We start from the raw sequence: 19,223 nt of genomic DNA, 5'->3' as shown, positions 1-19,223 counted from the left end.
ATACAGTCGATGGTGTATTTCATCATTAATTATCTTTGATACCAAAGTGTGCGTTCTAAGCTGCATATGTGCGCCCTTTGCTAACTTGTGTGCACTGTTTTTCGTACACTGTTTTTTTTTTATTGAATGAAATTGTTTTTCTCTTCTTTCTCAAGTGATAACCTCTTGAGAGTATATTCCATGTTTCTATTAATTTATTCTTTTTGATTTTATCGTTTTTTCTTTTTCTATTTTGGTTGGATATGTTCATTCACATGAGCATTCAACCAATACATGTTGTAAATGCAAGTTGAAATATATTGAAGCTTCATCTCATGACACTTTTACACCAGTATGTCTACAATCAAATTTCCCATCATCATTCTGAAAAGGGTAAAATTGGTTGCTTTTAAGAATTTCAATCAGGTACACAATAAAATGACGACTTATAGGATGTGTTTGATCTGCAAAACAGTAAGAACTAGACAGAACAATACAAGAGTGAACAACATAGTACATGTTGAACAACACATGACAACTTGTGCATGGGACAAAAAGTTATGTTGTCGTTTGGTGAGGGATAAGAATTTCAGCTTTTGTTATGTCTCTTGCCTCCAGATTGTTCCCTGGAAAAGTTTTACAAATCAAACACTGTACAACTGAAGTTGTTTTGTCATGTCATTCATTTTTTAACAAAATCGAATCTCACTAGACTATTTGTTAAAATGTAGTGTTAATCAACTAGTTTATGTTGTAGTAAGACTCAAAATTTGATGGATGAAGAATATTGTTGTTAAAAATATAAAAGATTTGTTTCAAATATATTTTGTGCTGAAAATATATTTATGGACAATAAATATATTTTTGTACCGTATGAAGGACGATTTGATGCAAATATATTTTGAAAGGGAATATTATATTTGATGCAAATATTCTTTCACTGAAGGAGAAAAAAAAAACGTATCTTCAGCGTGATATCTGTTCCAAATTCACTACTAAAAAAAGGTCATTTTCGGACGAAATTTCGGACGGTTTTGGGACGGAATTTACGAACAATTCCCACGGATTTCGGACGGAAATGTGTTTTCGGACGGAATTCGGACAGATAGGGCGTTGTCCGAAAAGACCGCGTCGCAAATAATATTTTCGTCCCAAATTCCGTCCCAAATATCTTTCAGACGGATTTCGCACGATTTTCACACAAACTCTAAAATTTACGTTTGTGGGATATTGGACTAAAATTCGGACGGATTTCGGACGGAATTAAATTTAACTTCCTACGAATTTCGGATGGAATTGAGTTAAAATTTCCTACGGATTTCAGACGGAATTAAGTTAAAATTTCCTACGTTTTTCAGACGGATTTAAATTAATTATTCCAACGATTTTCAAACGGAATTATGGGCTTATTTGCGATAGAATTGCCACAAAACTAATAATTTAATTTGCTTTAAATTCAAATCCGTAAAATTCATATTAAATAATACATACTAGATTCAAATAAAAATAAATAATAATTCAAGAGTAAACAAATGCTCATTGTCTGACACAAAATTATACAAACTAGATTAATATATGTGCTCAATGTTCTAGCACAATATATCACAAAATAACATGACTAAATTACTCATTACTCAATACTAAAGGGCACTAGCAGGGACATGGCCAACAACAACTGCCCTCAAAAAGTAAATAGCCAAAATAATAAGGTAAAGAGGTTTGGAAACATAACTCCAACCAAAAGGAAATTCCAAGACAAAGTCAAATACAAGACAGCAGCAATCAAACACATAATCGATAAACCCAGCTAGGCCAAAATCATCTTTTTTCCCGCTCCTCCTCATATGGTGTCATCTTTTTCACAAGGTTGAGGCTCCAAACACACTCACACTGCAAGCATTGATGATAAACAAGTCAAAACTATGGAAATAACTAAGCATAATAGGATAAGAAAAAACTAGAAAAATAATTAGGCTCTATGCGCAATGGAGACAATACAACTGAGTTTAGGCTATGTGCAGGTCCTTCAATATATCAAATGTACAAGTCCTTCAAGAACTGTGTTTAGAATATATGGCTATGATAATAGAATATATATGGTATGGTTTCAAAAAAATAAAAATAGAAATGTTATATACCATGTTTAATATGCACATTGCTATGTTTTTATCATCAAAACATAACACGTTTGAACATACCAGCTGAATCAAAAATCATGAAAACAAGCAAAAAAAGTTGATGGTTGTGTGGAGACAAATCTCTTTTGCATCTCTAAAAGTCTCCCTTGTAATGTGAAATTGTAAATATCAATGTGGCTGCAACTAATATATGACATAGCGTCAAAAGCACTGCGAAATAATAAGGTATTATTTGAAAGTCAATGAAACTGAGATATGTTTATTGAAAGTCACAAACAAAAGCACTTTCTGCATCAAAAGAAAAATGAAAAAACAAAGGCACTTTTTTGTTATATAAAATTAAAAGGCATCACCAATTGCACTAAAATAAGCTCGCAGACTATGTTATTTGCGAAGAGCTGCAAGAGCATCCATGTTCTTCGTTATTTCTCAAATGGAAACTTTAGAATGTTAAAATGAGGAGAGATGAGTGCTTTTAGAAAACTAAAGGGGGTGTGAGCGACATTTTGACATATCTCAAGGGAGGTTAGTGTAATTTTCCCTTTATTAAATGATAAAAGAAATCAAACTATTTTTTGGACAATACAAAATACAACTAGCAAGCTTCTAAGAGCAGGCAAAGCAATTGGCATACCAGTCCCCCACCACTAAAACTGAAACAACATAAAGCTGAAAGCCTATACCAGAAAAACAAGACACGCCTAAACAAATAGCAGTGTCCATGCCCTGTGTAAACCCCTGTGCAGAACAAACACGCTGCCACAATAATCTGAGCACTTCCTATCCTTTAATCAATTGTTTGTTTAAAGACAAAGTTACACTAAAGACTCTAGGCCGAGGACAGATATTGCACAGGAAACACCAATCCGACAATAACAAACGATAAGCAGAACCAATAAATCACTGACAGAAATTGGATCCCATGATTCAATAAGTTATTATAACCAATCAGCAACCAACTTAAATATACGCAAAAATTCGAAAGACCCGTATTTAGAGAATGAAAACACTTAAACCCTATCTAGGTGTTGATAACAACAAAATGAACAAACCTTAAGACACCCAAGAGTGTAGATCACAAGACCACTGATACTGGAAAACAACAAAGTCACAACCAATTCTTCGTCGCGTCGTTCGCATTTCTTCACTGTTGGCTTCAATTATGGATTCAAAGAATCCAAAACACATAATAGAAACAAGAAAACAAAAGAATATGAACAAACATGGTTTCAAAAGCGACCCATTTGAGAACAAAAGCAATTCAGAGAACAAAAAAAAACATGAGTAAAAACGTGTGAACAAAAAAGCTGAAACTTAACTGATGGGGTTCAATTTTAGTTGATTCAAATCCAATTTTAATCTAAGAAAACCAAACCAATTTATCCAAAAAAAAAAAAACAAAAAACAATTTCATGAGCTAACACTAAACATTGTTTAAATCAAACACATACGGTCATTGTTATTATCCAGATAATTGTTTTCATTGTTCTTAATCCCAAATTTTTATAGAAATAAAAAACGACCCATATTCAGAGAAATGGTTCGATGAGGGATTCAAAGAACAAAAAAAGTGACCCATATTCAGAGGATACAAAAATAACCCATTTATGATTTAATGAACATGAACAATGAAATGAGGAACAAACCTGATGAGATGAGAACAATAACAGTGAGATTAGATTTCAGGAACTGGAACAGCAGCAACGCCTATGTACGATGAGACAAGAACAGAAACAACACAGTGAGAAGAAGAGCAGGAACAACACGGTGAGAACAGAAAGCTAGAACTTCACTAATGAGGTTCGATTTCAATTGATTTTGATTTCAATGAAAAGGGAAAATTTTATTGTTGGGTTTAGGGTTAGTGTTCTTTTGAGTTCAAGTGAAAAGAGGGAAAAAGATGAAAAGCGGTAATATTAGGGTTTAATTTTTTATGAAAAGATGAAGAGGGAAATTCATTGAAGGGGGAAATTTTTGGCTTTCAATTTTGATGAAAATATCAAAGGGGGAAATTCATCCGCTCAAATGAAATTGTTCTTCAAGCTTTGTAGGTTTATTAATTATAAAAACAAAAATAAAAATATTTGGCCGTCCGAAATCCATCTCAATATTTCACACGGATTTGGGACGGATTTGTTTTTTTACCGAAATTTGTGCGAAATTTGTGGGAAAAAACCTTGCTTGAACATGTCACACAAATTTCACACGATTTTGGGACGGATTTGGGACGAACATTACGCTCCTTAAAAACTATCCCAAATCCGTCCGAAAAATTCAGACAAAAACTCATCCGTTCGAAAATTCCGTCCGAAAACGCTGTTTTTTTAGTAGTGATTTATGAGTTATATTTCTCTATAAATATAAACCTTGTATCAGATGAAACCTTGAGAGAGAGAGGGGGGCTGAAAACAAGGGTTTAGAAACAAACAACAAATTAGGGTTTTAGAGAGATTTCTCTGCTCTCTCCCCCATAATATGTCAGTTTTTGACCGAACTGGGTAAACAAATTTCGTGTGTTTTCTCTTTTTTTTCTCTCGTTGTTTTTCTACTTTTGCTTGTGTTTATAACCGTTCCCATGTTGATATTGGTTGCTTGATTACTTTGCTCCACACATCAAATATTTTATTAATGTGATTTTCAACAAATTCACAACAGTTCCTTTCTATCACCTCCCGTTGCAATATAGCACATAGGTTCAAAAAGGCTTTGGATTATTATCTTACTAACATTCACTAGTACGTGTGTTTTCTCTTCTTTTTTTTTTTTCTCGCTGTTTTTCTACTTTTGCTTGTGTTTATAATTGTTCCCACGTTGATATTGATTGCTTGATTACTTTGCTCCACACATCAAATATTTTATTGATGTGATTTTTCAACAAATTCACAACAGTTCCTTTCTATCACCTCCCGTTGTAATATAGCACATAGGTTCAAAAAGGCTTTGGATTATTTTCTTACTAACATTCACTAGTAGCTATTCCATTTATTCTTGAACCGTATACAATCAATCATTCAACATATAAGTAATAGCTATTCAAAATAATTTGATGCATCTTTGCAATGTAAGGTTCTTTTAATCATCCATTTAACAAATTTTCTACAAACGATTAACAAACCAAATAAAGAATTAAAAATTTAATCGAGCTTTATAAACATTGCTTCTATGTTTAAGCAACCATCTATCAAAATAAAACAAAAATATAAATTCATCTTAAATAATAAAAATAAAAATATAAATTCATCTTAAATAACTACATAACAGAAAGTAATACATGACTCCAAAGATTGAACACCAAAAATTTGACCTAACTAGTTAGCAGATCTAAGCCAAAAACCACATAATTTTAACATTAAAACAATATTTTATATTAATAAATACGAAAAAATATATAACCTATCAAAGTATTTTCAGCTTACTGAGTTCATAGATGTAAGAAACCGTGTTGTAGTTTTACAGCCATAGACCTCTTTTTTATCTCAACATAACTCTCATCTATATGCAAAATCTCAAGTTGTATAATAACTTTCATCTATATGTTAATGCTAAATAACTGACATGGTGTTAGCCTGTATTTTCGACAGGCTATAATAAATGTGATCAATGAAGTTTGACCCAGATTTCGAAGAGAATGAATTGAGTTCAACTCTCAAGTTTGACGGATGAAGCGAAGTCCAGAAGATGTGCTGATCGAAGGGATGGTTCGACGGAGCGAAGAAGATGTCGAAGGAAGATTGGCGTCGAAAAGAGGAGCTAAGTAGCGGTTTCTCATCGAAGAGACATTATTTGAAATTCAAATAAGTTTGTAGCAGTTATTGGCAGTTACGTCTCAAACGTGTCTGTAGGTAGTTACTTAGTATAAATAGCATTTTCCTCTATGGAAAACAGGTCACAATTCAATCATACTAATTACTTACGCTCAAACAATCCGCCCACATAAGGAGAAACGAGCACGCTCAAACAATCCGCCCGCATAAGGAGAAACAAGCAGACAAGTCCTAATGTATGAATTTGTGCACCACTTTACTTTCATTTTAATGCAATTCTAGTTTAGCTTTCTAGACTCTTTTCTTTTTTCTTTGTTTAAATCCTTCTTTTTTAAGCTTTCGCATTGATCCCTTGAAGATAATGTGTCTGGATTTCGACGGTTATATTCATAGTTCGCCATTAGTAACATGAACGATCACAGTTTTCTGGAAAACAATCAAGCACGAAATGCCTTGAGATTTGCTGGTTGATCTCGCTCGCCTTTGTTTTAAATCAGTTCAGTAGTTTACCAAAATCCAGGGTAAACACATGGCAGAATGACCATTGAGTATGAAAGTCAGAAGTTGTGAAATGAAACTACATAACTCTATCACTTCCACAAGTCAAGAATGCTAGATGGTGAGTACTCAATTGCTCATTTTTCCCAAACAAAATGAACGTACTATGCTTTATATCTTACTATACTTTATCATGATTCATAAATTTATTATCAAGGAGATCATATAAACAATCAATAAATCCTAAGCTACGATCATCACAAAATGAGGAAAGGAGAGTGCAATCTAGAACAGTAGAGGGAGAGACAGACTCATATTGATTAGGATTCTGTTAAGAAGAAAACAATAAATATAACTAATAATTTAAAATAAGGACTGATATTTTGATATTTTATTCTTGAGGATTAATTACACTTTTAGCTTTCATATTTTATCAAACTCTTGAAAATAGTCTCATTTTTTAAATTTGAAATTTTTAGTCCTCAAATATCACATTTGTGTCACCCTTTGGAGTAAATATCATCCTAACAATCTAGTTTCAACAAAATTACCACAATGTGATATTTTCAAGACCAAAAATCCAATCAAAGAGATAACTATTTTCGTGAGGGAGTATATATTCAATTAAAACTTTTTATCTTAAGTGGAAGTTCAATTAAAACTTGTTTGTTAAAATAGTGTTTATCATTAGTGATTTAGGGAGCAGTTATAATTTGGTCCCAGATATATATATATATATATATATATGTCTTTCGATTGGCACATGTTCATTGTGCAGTGGAGCTATCACATCATGTGATTCACATGTGTTCTGTTCTGGCTTTTTAACCACTCTGTCTGTCCTTTACTAACATGTGAAGAAGCAAGACTCTCCTTTGATGTAATAGTTCAATGTTGGCATTTTATTCGTTAAACAGTGGTGTTCAATGAAAAAAATCTTAACCACTTTCTTTATGCATCTTGGATTTTTCAATTTTTAAGAACTTTTAAGTTTCCTTCATATCATAGTTCAATGTTGATATGTTCCATAAGAATGTGCTTTTAAAAACTAAATATCCTTGTAGACAATGAACTGGTTTTTTTTTTCACGATTGAATTCATTGGCCTTTTTTTAGTTATTGCCTTAAAAACTCTATTGTGTTTCTCGTTTTATTTAGGTCTCTATAGATTGAAATTAACAAACTATTACAATTATTCTCTCCTTCCTTAGCTTTGTTGCTTTTCCTTGATTTGAATCTTCATATGATTTAATGATTTAATGTAGTTCTATCATTCGTAGCTGTTGATTCTAAGATCAAAACGATCATTGTAGATGGGAAGAGATTAAAACTTACAATTTAGGTTACATGCATAGATATTATAGTCAAATCTTGTGTTTCACCTCCTTCATGAAATTAAGTGGTACATTAAGTGTTTATGTTGAACCACTTAACAATTGACCATAACGTCTAATTTAATTTAACTAATGCATTAAATTATAAATTTACATTGGATCTATGTCGTTGGGGAAGAAAGGTTTACGACTTTAACAAGTTCTTACAATAGAAGAGCACATAAAATCATTCTTGCTATGCTAATTTAGTTTGTGTACATAAAATTATATTAAGTCTTCCTTTATCAAGAATTACAGAGACAACCCGTGTTTGTGTATTTTAAGTCTTATGTTCGATGTCTTAGCATGTTAACTTGTTATTGGCTATTTTACTAACCTCATTTCAAAATGTTAGCTAAAGATTTTCAAGAGCTTATTCTTCAAAAGAAAGAGAGTGATGACATTAATATGCTCCATGAATATCCTAACTGTGTCAAATATGTGTGTTACAGATGGTCATTGTCAATTGAATGGAGGAAGATTTCTTTGGTGAAACATCTTTGTCGTTAACTAATAATGAAATACACAGTGACTTTATAGAAGAATTTTAATTATATTAACTTTTTTAACATAAAAAATTTGTTTACGATGCTGATCACCGAGGCCACGTACGTTACGATTTGCTTGCGCTAAATTTATCAGAAAAGCTTAGTATTATAAAAGTGTTGTGTTAATTTAAAATACATTATACTAGAACTTTTACCCGTGCTACCGCCCGGGTCATAAACAATGGAGAAGGTAATATAACATCAACAATATTTTAGGACATACTACAGGTATTCACACATTTTCGAATATCTCTTTATACACTACATTTGTAATTACATGCACGACAAAAGAAATATTATGGCAAAGGTTGAGGGATGTTTAGAATAAATACACCGGAGCAAAAATGTACCTAAAACAAACAATTCAATTCATAAATACTAAGCATAAAGATGGTTGTTAAATGTTCACCCAAAAATAGATGATTGTTGAATGAAAATGCACCACCATACATTGTTTACAAAAAAAATAATGTTTAAACTTGAACTACAAAACTTAAAACAATATGGAACCAAACTTTTTTTTGTATGAAGATCTTAGTTGCAATTGGAAGTATTCTAAAAACAAAGCTTCAAACTATTTGAGTTAGTTTAATATAAAGAGTAAGTTTGACAATCTAGACACTGATCTCAAACTTAATACTCTTCTAACTGTATGAAAGTTTCTCTTGCATACCATGTGGTTGTCCTTATTAGAGTCTCGTCATTTTCTGTTTTAATTAGAGACACATGTGGCTGTCCTTATTGCAGTTTCCACCCGAACTAAATGTAAGTTCCTCTTGCATAACATGTGGATCCAATTTTACCCTTGCAGCACCTTATGTATGATCATGAGATTCAGCAGCAGCAAAATATGACGACAGACTGAAAACAAAAAATGCAATCAGTTAAAACCGATCTAAGAGATAAATTAATAAGACTTACGGTGTATCACAGCAAATAGAGCACACAAATAATTTTAGTTAGAACCATATAAATTTTGATTTGATACTAATTAGAACTTTCTGGAAAACTTTTGAGCGCATCTTGTTTCCCGTTGAGTATAAGATTTTTTATCAGTCTCAAAAAGAGTCTTATTTGTTCATAAAAAGCTACACACTATTGTTCTCTAAGCAAATTCACAATCCTGAAATACACGAGGTGCTTGTATTGTTTTAAAAGTTCAAAACAAATATAAACCTTGACACAAAGCACTCATTTAGATGAAACTAAGAAAAATTAGGTAATTAACATGTAAAAGGTGGAGTATGAAGTAAAGACGAAAGGTTAGGCAATCATCCTTGCAACTGCCATAAAGAAAGAATAGGCAATTAGCATTTTGGACATAAAAAGAAAAAGCCATTCAGTATCAATTGAATGAAAACAACTTTGTATCTGCAGCGCACACCAACCTCAAAGGTTACAATACTACAATTTATCACTCAGAATCCTTGCCAAGCCCAATATATTTACCACACAACAATTTATAATTACAAAAAACTTTTCAACAACAACATGTTTTACCTATAAAAAAATCTAAATTAACGTTAATGCAAATGAAACAGGACAAAACCAGATTTGTTAAAATCTAGAACAAAACTCAATTTTTTTGACAACATCATCTTCTACCAATAAAATTAAGTCTGCATACATTTATCTACAACATATCCATGTTAAATAAGAAACATTTTTGTCATAAAAGACTTGTGTAACTAACGATTATGAATAGCCATAAACATAAAAAAAACCACACAATCTAGTAAACCAAATGTTACTCACTACCCAAATACATAAAATGATGTAAGAACAACAATGTCTCAAAATTTAGTGGAAATGATAGTTCTAGAAGTTCAAATAAGTAGCAGCAATTAATAATCTTTTGAAACTATTCTAAAAAGAATTGCAATTAAATTAGATGAATTGAAGCAAAACATATACAACTTTAGGAAGAAAAAAAAATTGCAATTAATAATCTTTTTTAATTACAGTCAAAACAAATTGCTTAAAGGCCTTCAATGTTATCTTTTCTATTGCACACAGACTAAGTACTAAATTAAACTCAGAACATTAAACACGATGCGTATAAGTTTACCAATAGAGCAACTCAAGTAGGAGCCATCAATAAATCACCAAAAGCATCTCTTAAAACAGAATAGAATCACAGTATGTGAAAATAGCATGATAAGAAAAAGAGAAAAAAAATCCGAAAACATAAATAAAACAAATAATTAAATGCAAATCTGAAAATATATACATCAACCAATCTTTTCACATATGAAAAAGTTAATGTGATTAAAGTAATCTATTATAGTTGAATAAAATGAACAAAAGAAACAGGAACATGTGGCCAAATTCATGAAGAAGTGAGACATATTTAACTTCTATTTTGTCTACAAATTCATACAAACAAAAAGATAAAATCTAACAATGTAAATATCAGTTCTTAATTCTCTTAGCCTTAAAAATAGAAGAACTACCAAACTGATAACAACTAAAGCTCTCCTCCTAAAACAAACCTTGAAATACAAATGTAAAATATACAAACAATACAAACATAAGAAAAGAGGTTGAAGTTGAATAAAATGAAATCAACCTTTTGTGTCAGACAATTATGCAAACACCTTGTACTCACAAAATTGAAAATGTTAGAACAGAGAGCATTTGTCTGGAAAAAAAACATGTACCTCAAACCACTGCAAATGGTGAGAAATCTATGTTATTGCCTTCCTGTCACAAAATTGAACAATGATATTAAAATTTGGTATGCAGACATTGTTATTGAAGTTTAAAATCAACTCAAAACTCACTACCAATAAGGAAAATTCCAAATAAAAAAATAAAAAAAATTAATAGAACATCTAAAATCATAAATGAAAATTTAGAGAAGAATGCAGGAGTGTATATGGTACCTTATAGACCCAATTTCGTTTTTCGAACTGTAACGAAAAAATGCATTTGGAATTCTTACTTCCGCCGCTTGTCATATTGCTTCGTCATTGCTTCGTCATTCTTTCCCGTCGCAAGGTTTGTCTATTGAGTTGGAGAAATGCAGCAATCTGAAAATTTATATGGAAAGGAATCAATGAAGAGAGAGTATGAGAGATTTAGAGAGGAAACAAAATTCGAGAAGATGAAAATGAATGAGAATCAATATTGAGAGAGGGATGGGCTCTGTCCCAGAGAGAGAAGGTATAGTTTGAATTTTTTGGCCAAATACCTCCATCTCCATGAGTCCTTTAAGTTTCACGTTTGTTTCAGATAGGTCCTTTAAGTTTCTAAGATGTCAGATAGGTCCTTTAAGTTTCTAAGGTTTCAGATAGGTCCTTAACGGAGGTTGATAGAAGGACCTATCTGAAACAAACTTGAAACTTAAAGGACCTATCTGAAACCTTAGAAACTAAAAGGACCTATCTGACACCTTAGAAACTTAAAGGACCTATCTGAAACAAACGTGAAACTTAAAGGACTCAGGTATTTGGCCGAATTTTTTTCTTGGAAAGTGAGAAGGATGAATACACGTTTCCAAGATGAGAATGATGAATACACGTTGACCGAGCCCATTATTGGAAAACTGATGGAAATAAAGGGTTTGTTATTTACATGCAAACCATCAGAAAGATTCGATCAACGGTCAAGAATGTTTGGAGCCAAAACCATTTAGGTTTAGAGTTTGCAAAATCATTAGCAATGTTAACAAAGATTAGATATAAGTATGATTCGGTTTGATGGTTAAATAACTTTCAAATTTTGTGGATATTTATGTTTACATATGTAATTTTTGAAGGAACAAGTACATCTAATGACATACTAATAATAAAGTGAATTTCTTTTATACACACTTTATAATTTATGTTCTTAGGATTTGGTGTGAGAGCAGAAATTATGAAATGTGCGGAAATGGTCTAATAAAGTATGCAATAAAATAGATTCAATTTTTTGATTAACCGTGTCACTATCTGCACTTGAACAACAGTCTCTCGGAACAAACTCTTTTATAATATCCGTAAACATAGATTTTCACGAAGTTTGAGAGTACTTTTAATCATTAAAGCTTTTAAACTAGATACAATGAGTAACTTTTTTAAGACCGAGATTTTCACATGAATTGTCTGGAAGTGGGTCGTGGCGTATCTGATCAACGTGATCAACATTGTGAATATCTAACTCTTCTAAGTTGAGAAAGCAAACCTAATCCAATTTCCTCTGAGTCCATTGTGTATTTTGACGTTAATTATCTTTGACACAAAAATGTGCGTCCTAAGTTGCATGTGTGTGCCCTTTCCTTAGTTTTTTTTTAGGAATGAAATTGTTTTTCTCTTTTTTCTCATTTGATAACCTCCTATTTGTTACCAAAAAATTTGATAACCACCTAATAGTATCTTCCATGTTTCTCTATTAATCTAATTATCTAACCCTAAACCCTAAATATGTATTGGGACAAAGTTTGGATTAGGCTTCTCTATTAAACATGTTCTTCACCTTACCATCTCCTAAAAAGCATGATCATTACTAAGATATAAGAAAGTAAGTAGGATCTAAAAAGTGCAAAATTGGTTGCTTTTAAGAATTTTGATATTCTAGCTCCTGTAAACTCAGCTACACAACAAAATGACGACTCGTAATCTTATGAGAGCATCAAAACCAAAATTGATTCACCTAATATTAAGGAGTATCATCACCTCATGTTGTAATATAGCATATAGGTCCAGAAAGGCTTTGGAATATTATCTTACAGCATTCAATAGTTGCAATTCCATGTATTATCTTGAACCATATACGTCTCTAAAGGAAACCTACAATCAATTATTCAACATATAGTAGTCTCCCGCAAGTGGGCGGTGGGATTTGTCCCCTCAGACTAGTCAGTTCTTGAATCGGATGCCAAATTTAAAAAAAAAAAAAATTCAACATATAAGTAGTGACTATTCAAAACCATTTAACCAAATTTCTACAAACGATACACAAACCAAATAAAGCATAAAAAAAATTAATTTAGAAACATTTCATATATGTTTAAGCTACCATCCTTCAAAATAAAACACAAATATATCTTAATCTTAAATAACTACATAACAGAAAATAATACATGACTCCAAAGATTGATTATCAAAAACTTGACCCACCTAACTACCAGATCAAAGCCCAAAACCACACAACTTTAACATTAAAGCAATAATAAATTTATAATCAATACGTGAAATATCTTAATATATAATACTAAGGTTCACAATGCATGCTCATTGTGAAACCCTAAACCTAAACCTAATCTTGCCTTTTTTGAGTGAAAAAATCTTTCTGAAAAAGGTCTCTACAGGGAGTTGAACTCACAACCCATAGCCTCAATCCAAGCACTTTAACCACTTGACCAGTAGCTGTTTTGGTGTTATAATATTGCTTCCACTAATACATTATGATTGAAATGAATGAATAACATATCATGAACAAACCAACAATGAATTAATACAGCAGTTCATATCAACAATTAAAAAGAATACACAAGGTCAAGTAATACAAGGCACAATTAACTTTTAATTTGACGTTATGCTTTTTGTTTCATTTTACGTTATACCTCCTTCACACATTCTTTACATGTTTATTATGGATTATGGATGGATGGATTCATTTCTATCACAACCTTTAAACTGCTTTTTTTTTATTCCGTAACTCATTTTTTAATTATGACCATACACTCACTCATTATATATACAACCACTAATATGATCTCAATATTTTTAGTTTCTACATTGAAAACATTGTGTATAAATATGTGATTTTGTGCATCATATTTTGGGTTTTGTTCATCATCACTTTCAAGTAACAATTGGATAGTTTATCTTCAATTTTGTATTGTTGTTTTTCCACTCACTTTTACTCTTCATCTTTTGATTATCAAAGTCTAAAACAAGAGTGTTCTATTTGTGGATTGGAGTTTGCAATAGGACAAGCTTTAGGTGGCTACATGAGGAGACATAGAGCTTCAAATATGAAAGGAAATAACAATATTCACAATTCTAATAATACTATGTGGTGGTAGTAGTCTTGATTCGTTGCAAAAGATGAAAGCTAGAAACCAGTGAGTTTTGGTGTTGGATTTGGATTTGAATCCATTTTTCAATATTTCTTGGTATTAATTATATGACGATTTATTCATTAGTGTAGGTACAATTTTTCTCTTATCTCTTGATTATTAACTGGTTTCTATGATATGATAATTGATAGGGAGTCAAGTTACTCTTAGATTGATCAAATAGTTAAGCTTCAAATGTTTATTAGTCTATTTTTCGAACTTTCTTTTATATATTTTTTTATTCCTTAATGTGTATGTGGATTTTTGATTTTTTTTGTGAATTAGGATAAATGATGCTTCTATTTTTTATTTTGTTGCATCATTGATGGTGAGGAAGAAGCTTATTAAAAATGGTTGTTTATCGTCACTTTCTCCATGAAACTATTGGATGATTCCTCTTCAATTTGGTGTTATAGTTTTTCTTCACTTTTTTACTCTTTATTTTTTGGCTATTAATTAATACAAATTGGTAATATAAATAAGGGGTATATTTATAAATAATACTATTTTTTTTATAAAGGTGAAGACAAGTGTCTACCATTTTTTCGTATAAAAATAATAATAAACATATTACTCCAAGTATAATGATAGAGATAAACATTGTGTATGTGCAATTAAGATAAAGATAGATAAAATTGAGATGAATAAAGAATAGTGCCTCTAAAAACAATATATAGAGAAGGTTAAAGGATATGATCCAAGTTACACATCTATCTCTCTATCTTCTATATATTTATATATCTTTGAATTTGTACATCTAAAAAAAATTTACACTATTAATTAACAACTTGACTTTCCAATTATCTTTGAAGAATTAAAGAATTAAATAATTATCAAATTGAATAGTTTCCTCCACTATTGAAAAAAAAAGGAACTTCGGAGAAAACAAAGACTTACTTGACAGTTAGTACTATATACCTCAAAGAAAAATATGTATGCTACAATTATTAAATAATTAAATCCATATGTCCACATAAAATAAATAAAAAAATGTATACACTAATCAAATTGTCAGAAAATTTAGGAAAAGTCAGTCCTAACATGATAAGAAGATTAAAATGATTATGATATCCAAAAAAAGTTCCATTCATTAGATTGGAAACTCTAAAAATGAACGTTTTAATTTTTTCAATAAAATCTTGCCCCAACTTATCTTATATATGCATGATTGCCCAACTCTACCACCATGATCATTTATGCTTTTCTGCTTTGTTAAGGTGATGTGGTTCTCCTTTTACTTTCCTTTCCTTATTTTTTGTGTTTGGGTATACATTTTCGGTCCATAAATTGGTTTTTTTTTTAAGGAAGGTCCGTAAATTGGTTGATATGTTTTCTCAAAAAGAAGTTCATATATCCCACACATATAGCATATAAGATTATACATAGAGAACACATTATTTTCTTAGACTAATACAGTTTTATTTTCATATTTTATCCAGAACAACAGAGAGAGGTGTGATCACTAAGATGTACTTTCAAGGTTTGATACTTACTATTAAAATTTGCTTTTAGGATTTACACATATGCAATTTGTATGACCCGTGCGGCAGCACGGGTGCAAGGACTAGTATAACCTATCAACAAGATCATATAAACAATCCTTAAATCCTAAGCAGTGACTGGAATCTGGAGCAGTAGGGGGAGGGAGAGAGCCATGACTTTAGGATATAACAGGGAAAATTAGTAAGTTGCAGTGCTTTTCTTAATAACAATTTGGTGACTCATTACACTCTTTCGATCCACAATTTTCTCGAGCTTAAGAGTATTCTGCAAAGAATTCTAAAATATAACCATTTCAGCAGGAAAGAAAACATAATGGTTAAGAAAATATGTGTGAAAAAAGTGTCTGAAAAGAAACTTCTGATAGTCTGAAGAAAACCAAGATTGTCATCATGGAAAGGAAGTCGACATTCTTAGAAAAGAAATGAGATAATGATAGGAAGAGACAAGAGAGATACAATTAGAAGATAATTTATACAATGTGTAATAGAAAAGAAGAAAACTCTTAAGATAAATGTAGAGAAACATGGTAGAAAAGAGAAAAATCTATTGAAGATGGAAAGAAAAAAACTAGTGATTATTAATGCAGACTAATCCGACTAATACAACTAATCTCAAACTATACAGAAGTATGATTTCCCATGTATACATCATTGCATTTGCTATTCCTTTAACTATGACTAACCAATCCAAATTTATTACTAAACTCACCATAAAAACTATCAAATGTGTGGATGTGTGTGTGCACAAAATTTATTAAGCAGAGGACTCACGTATACAATGGTGTTATAACGATAACAATATAAAAGGGTTCTTGAAGAGAGATCACTTGACAGAAGATTGGTTATGCAAGTCTCCCTAACTTCAAATGGCAATGTGATGTCATTATGTGACATTAAGCATCGACATCGGGCCCTGGATAGGCTGGTAAACTCATTATACGCTTGTCCAAGACGGGAGCTCCAACAGTAAAATGATATAGACTCTGGAAGGTAGACCCTTTTAACCCAAGTAACTGATGCACTGCTAAAGAACACAGTATTTTTTATTACTAAACTAATGCAAGAATACAAGTGCAGTATACGTAAAATATTTACAATTTCATTTGCCTTTTTTAGAGTATATTAAGAATTCTATGTTGAAAACTCTGCAATCAAAAAATTTATATATTATTTTTTAGGATCTTGGCCATCTTCAATCATAGAATGACCAAATAGAAAATTTTGTATGAACTGTTATTGAAAATTAACTCATAGGTGGCAAATTCTAGAAGCCAACACATAGAGAACAAATTATAGAATCTGCCAAAATATACTTATGGTACAATTATGATTATGTATGGAAAATATATAAGACTGGTACGAATCGTGTATACAAAGGTAAATCATCCGGCTTCCTCTTGCTGATCTTCGGCACAAACTCTTCTGCTTGCGAACTGTTGGAAAATGACTCAAAAATGATGCATCCTGGAACTGTCAAAATCGGCGCCCGAACACTGTGCAATCGGGACCCGATTTTGAGCTAATTCTGAAGGCCTGTGATACTGTAAAAATCGGCGCCCGAATGGTATAAATCGGGGCCCGATTTGTTGTGCTGCAGAAGTTAAAAAAACAGTTTTTTCATGGGCCGGTTCTGTTCCGTTTGGTTTTTTGAGGGATGCTTTCCACTATAAATATAAACCTTGTATCAGATGATTATATGGTGTAGAAAAACAGGGTTTAGAAGCCAACATACAAACTAGGGTTTATAGAGAAATTCTCTTGGCAACAACACTAGGGTTGGGATTGTTTTGATTCACCTTGAACAAAACACTATTAGGATTGAGTCTCTTGGTCACGGGAAGAGGCTGGGACTGAGGGTAGAATTAGGTTTGAAGACTAATTCTTGTAACCTTCAAAATCTCTTTGTAAAGAAACTCATATCATTATAGTGGAACGGAGAGCTGCTCTCTCCCCCAGAGTAGGTCATCATTAGACCGAACTGGGTAAACAGATTCTTGTGTTCTTCTTCTTCTTCCTTTATCTCTTGCTGTTTATTTTTGTTTGAATTATTTTTTTGCCATCCGCTTCGATTGATTGCTTGGTATTAATTTGCTCCACGCATCAGTTTTATTATTGGTGTGGTTTTCACAACGAATTCACAACACGAACAATCTGCTTATCTAAAAAATAAATAAAGGGATTGGGGTGAGACAGGATATCTCAGTGAGTTCAACCTATCCTAGGCTGTAGGAAATCTTGGGGAACCTATGATCGCCATATGTCTCTACATGTACCTAATTTTAGGATATATTGTTCTGTTTTGCATTACTTAGCGATCAAGGGAAAACTAGGATCGCTAACTGTATGGTGTCATAATTTCTGCCATAAACATATTCATATAATATTCATAATTAAGTTAGAATGTTAGTGTTGAACAAGCAATTATTTTCTGAGTTCATTTTATGGATTGGATCCGAGTGGAGTAACCCCGAATACATTCGCTCTAATAACCGGCTAAATTCCTATCTGAGGCTAGAGGCGGACTCCGCTTATCGTCATACGGGCCATCCTTACGAAAAGTATCCTGTCCCACTAGCGCAAACCTTCCGTGTCCCACTGGCGTGGACAAAAAAAGACACAGCTTAATTAATTATTAATGTTGCATGAATTTTCTATCTGAGAAAATCCCACCAGCCTAACCTGGGCCTGCTACGGGATACAACTTATCTGAATTATTATATGTACATATATCTGAATACAATTTTCGGTAATATATTTCTAATATGTTTTCTAGTCATATGTATATCTGATACCTTTGATGAGTATTTTTTCTACAATGTATAACCTATATATTTAGGTTATGATCATATGCTAATCATATTTCATTTCCAAGGGTTAGTAATATTTACCCACTAAAAAGTCATACATAACATGATACATACTCTCTCTTATGCCATTGCTTATCATTTATGTTTGCACTATCACTATATCATTCAAAACAGTCAAGTACGCAATGATCGGCAAGGATTATGTAAAAACTTCACATGACAACCGGTTGCACCACATGGTGAAACCGGTTGCACATTTAGCTAGGGGTGAAACCGGTTGCAAAGTGATGATCAACCGGTTGCACAAGTACAACCCAGCATTATAACTTCCTGCTATCATTGTTTACCCAAATTTGACAAGAAAAGGCATGCATACAACTCAAAACAAACATAAACATCAGCAATTACATAGTTTGGGGCAACTAGAATGTATGTAAATCCTAAAATCATTTATCTCACGTGCACAAGACATAATTTACCCATGGGAAGCTCCAACTTAAAGCTTTCCAATTGCACAACGTCTTTTTCCAAAACTCCTTTTTACTTGACTTTAATGCATACATGTACTTCCA

At 31.9% G+C, this 19,223-nt stretch overlaps 3 long non-coding RNA genes across 3 annotated transcripts; 1 reads left to right on the top strand and 2 right to left on the bottom strand.

Annotated features, from left to right (window-relative positions):
* Positions 1-1,477: 1,477 nt before the first annotated feature.
* On the bottom strand, positions 1,478-4,183 carry LOC146927154 (uncharacterized). The gene is made up of 2 exons (XR_015005598.1): positions 3,170-4,183; positions 1,478-1,869 (listed from the first exon to the last, which is right to left on the bottom strand). It is a non-coding gene; the product is annotated as an uncharacterized LOC146927154 (long non-coding RNA).
* Positions 4,184-8,791: 4,608 nt separating this feature from the next.
* LOC146927153 (uncharacterized) lies at positions 8,792-11,412 on the bottom strand. The gene is made up of 3 exons (XR_015008173.1): positions 11,185-11,412; positions 10,960-11,002; positions 8,792-9,160 (listed from the first exon to the last, which is right to left on the bottom strand). It is a non-coding gene; the product is annotated as an uncharacterized LOC146927153 (long non-coding RNA).
* Positions 11,413-14,324: 2,912 nt separating this feature from the next.
* Positions 14,325-14,745, top strand: LOC146927152 (uncharacterized). The gene is made up of 2 exons (XR_015005597.1): positions 14,325-14,434; positions 14,628-14,745. It is a non-coding gene; the product is annotated as an uncharacterized LOC146927152 (long non-coding RNA).
* The last annotated feature ends 4,478 nt before the right edge of the window (positions 14,746-19,223 follow it).

Source organism: Medicago sativa, chromosome 4, assembly GCF_051527215.1.
Source record: "Medicago sativa cultivar Bolivia chromosome 4, Bolivia_mono, whole genome shotgun sequence".
NCBI lineage: Eukaryota > Viridiplantae > Streptophyta > Magnoliopsida > Fabales > Fabaceae > Medicago > Medicago sativa.
Note: the sequence above shows the minus strand (reverse complement) of the source record. Positions and strands in the feature narration are given on the sequence as shown.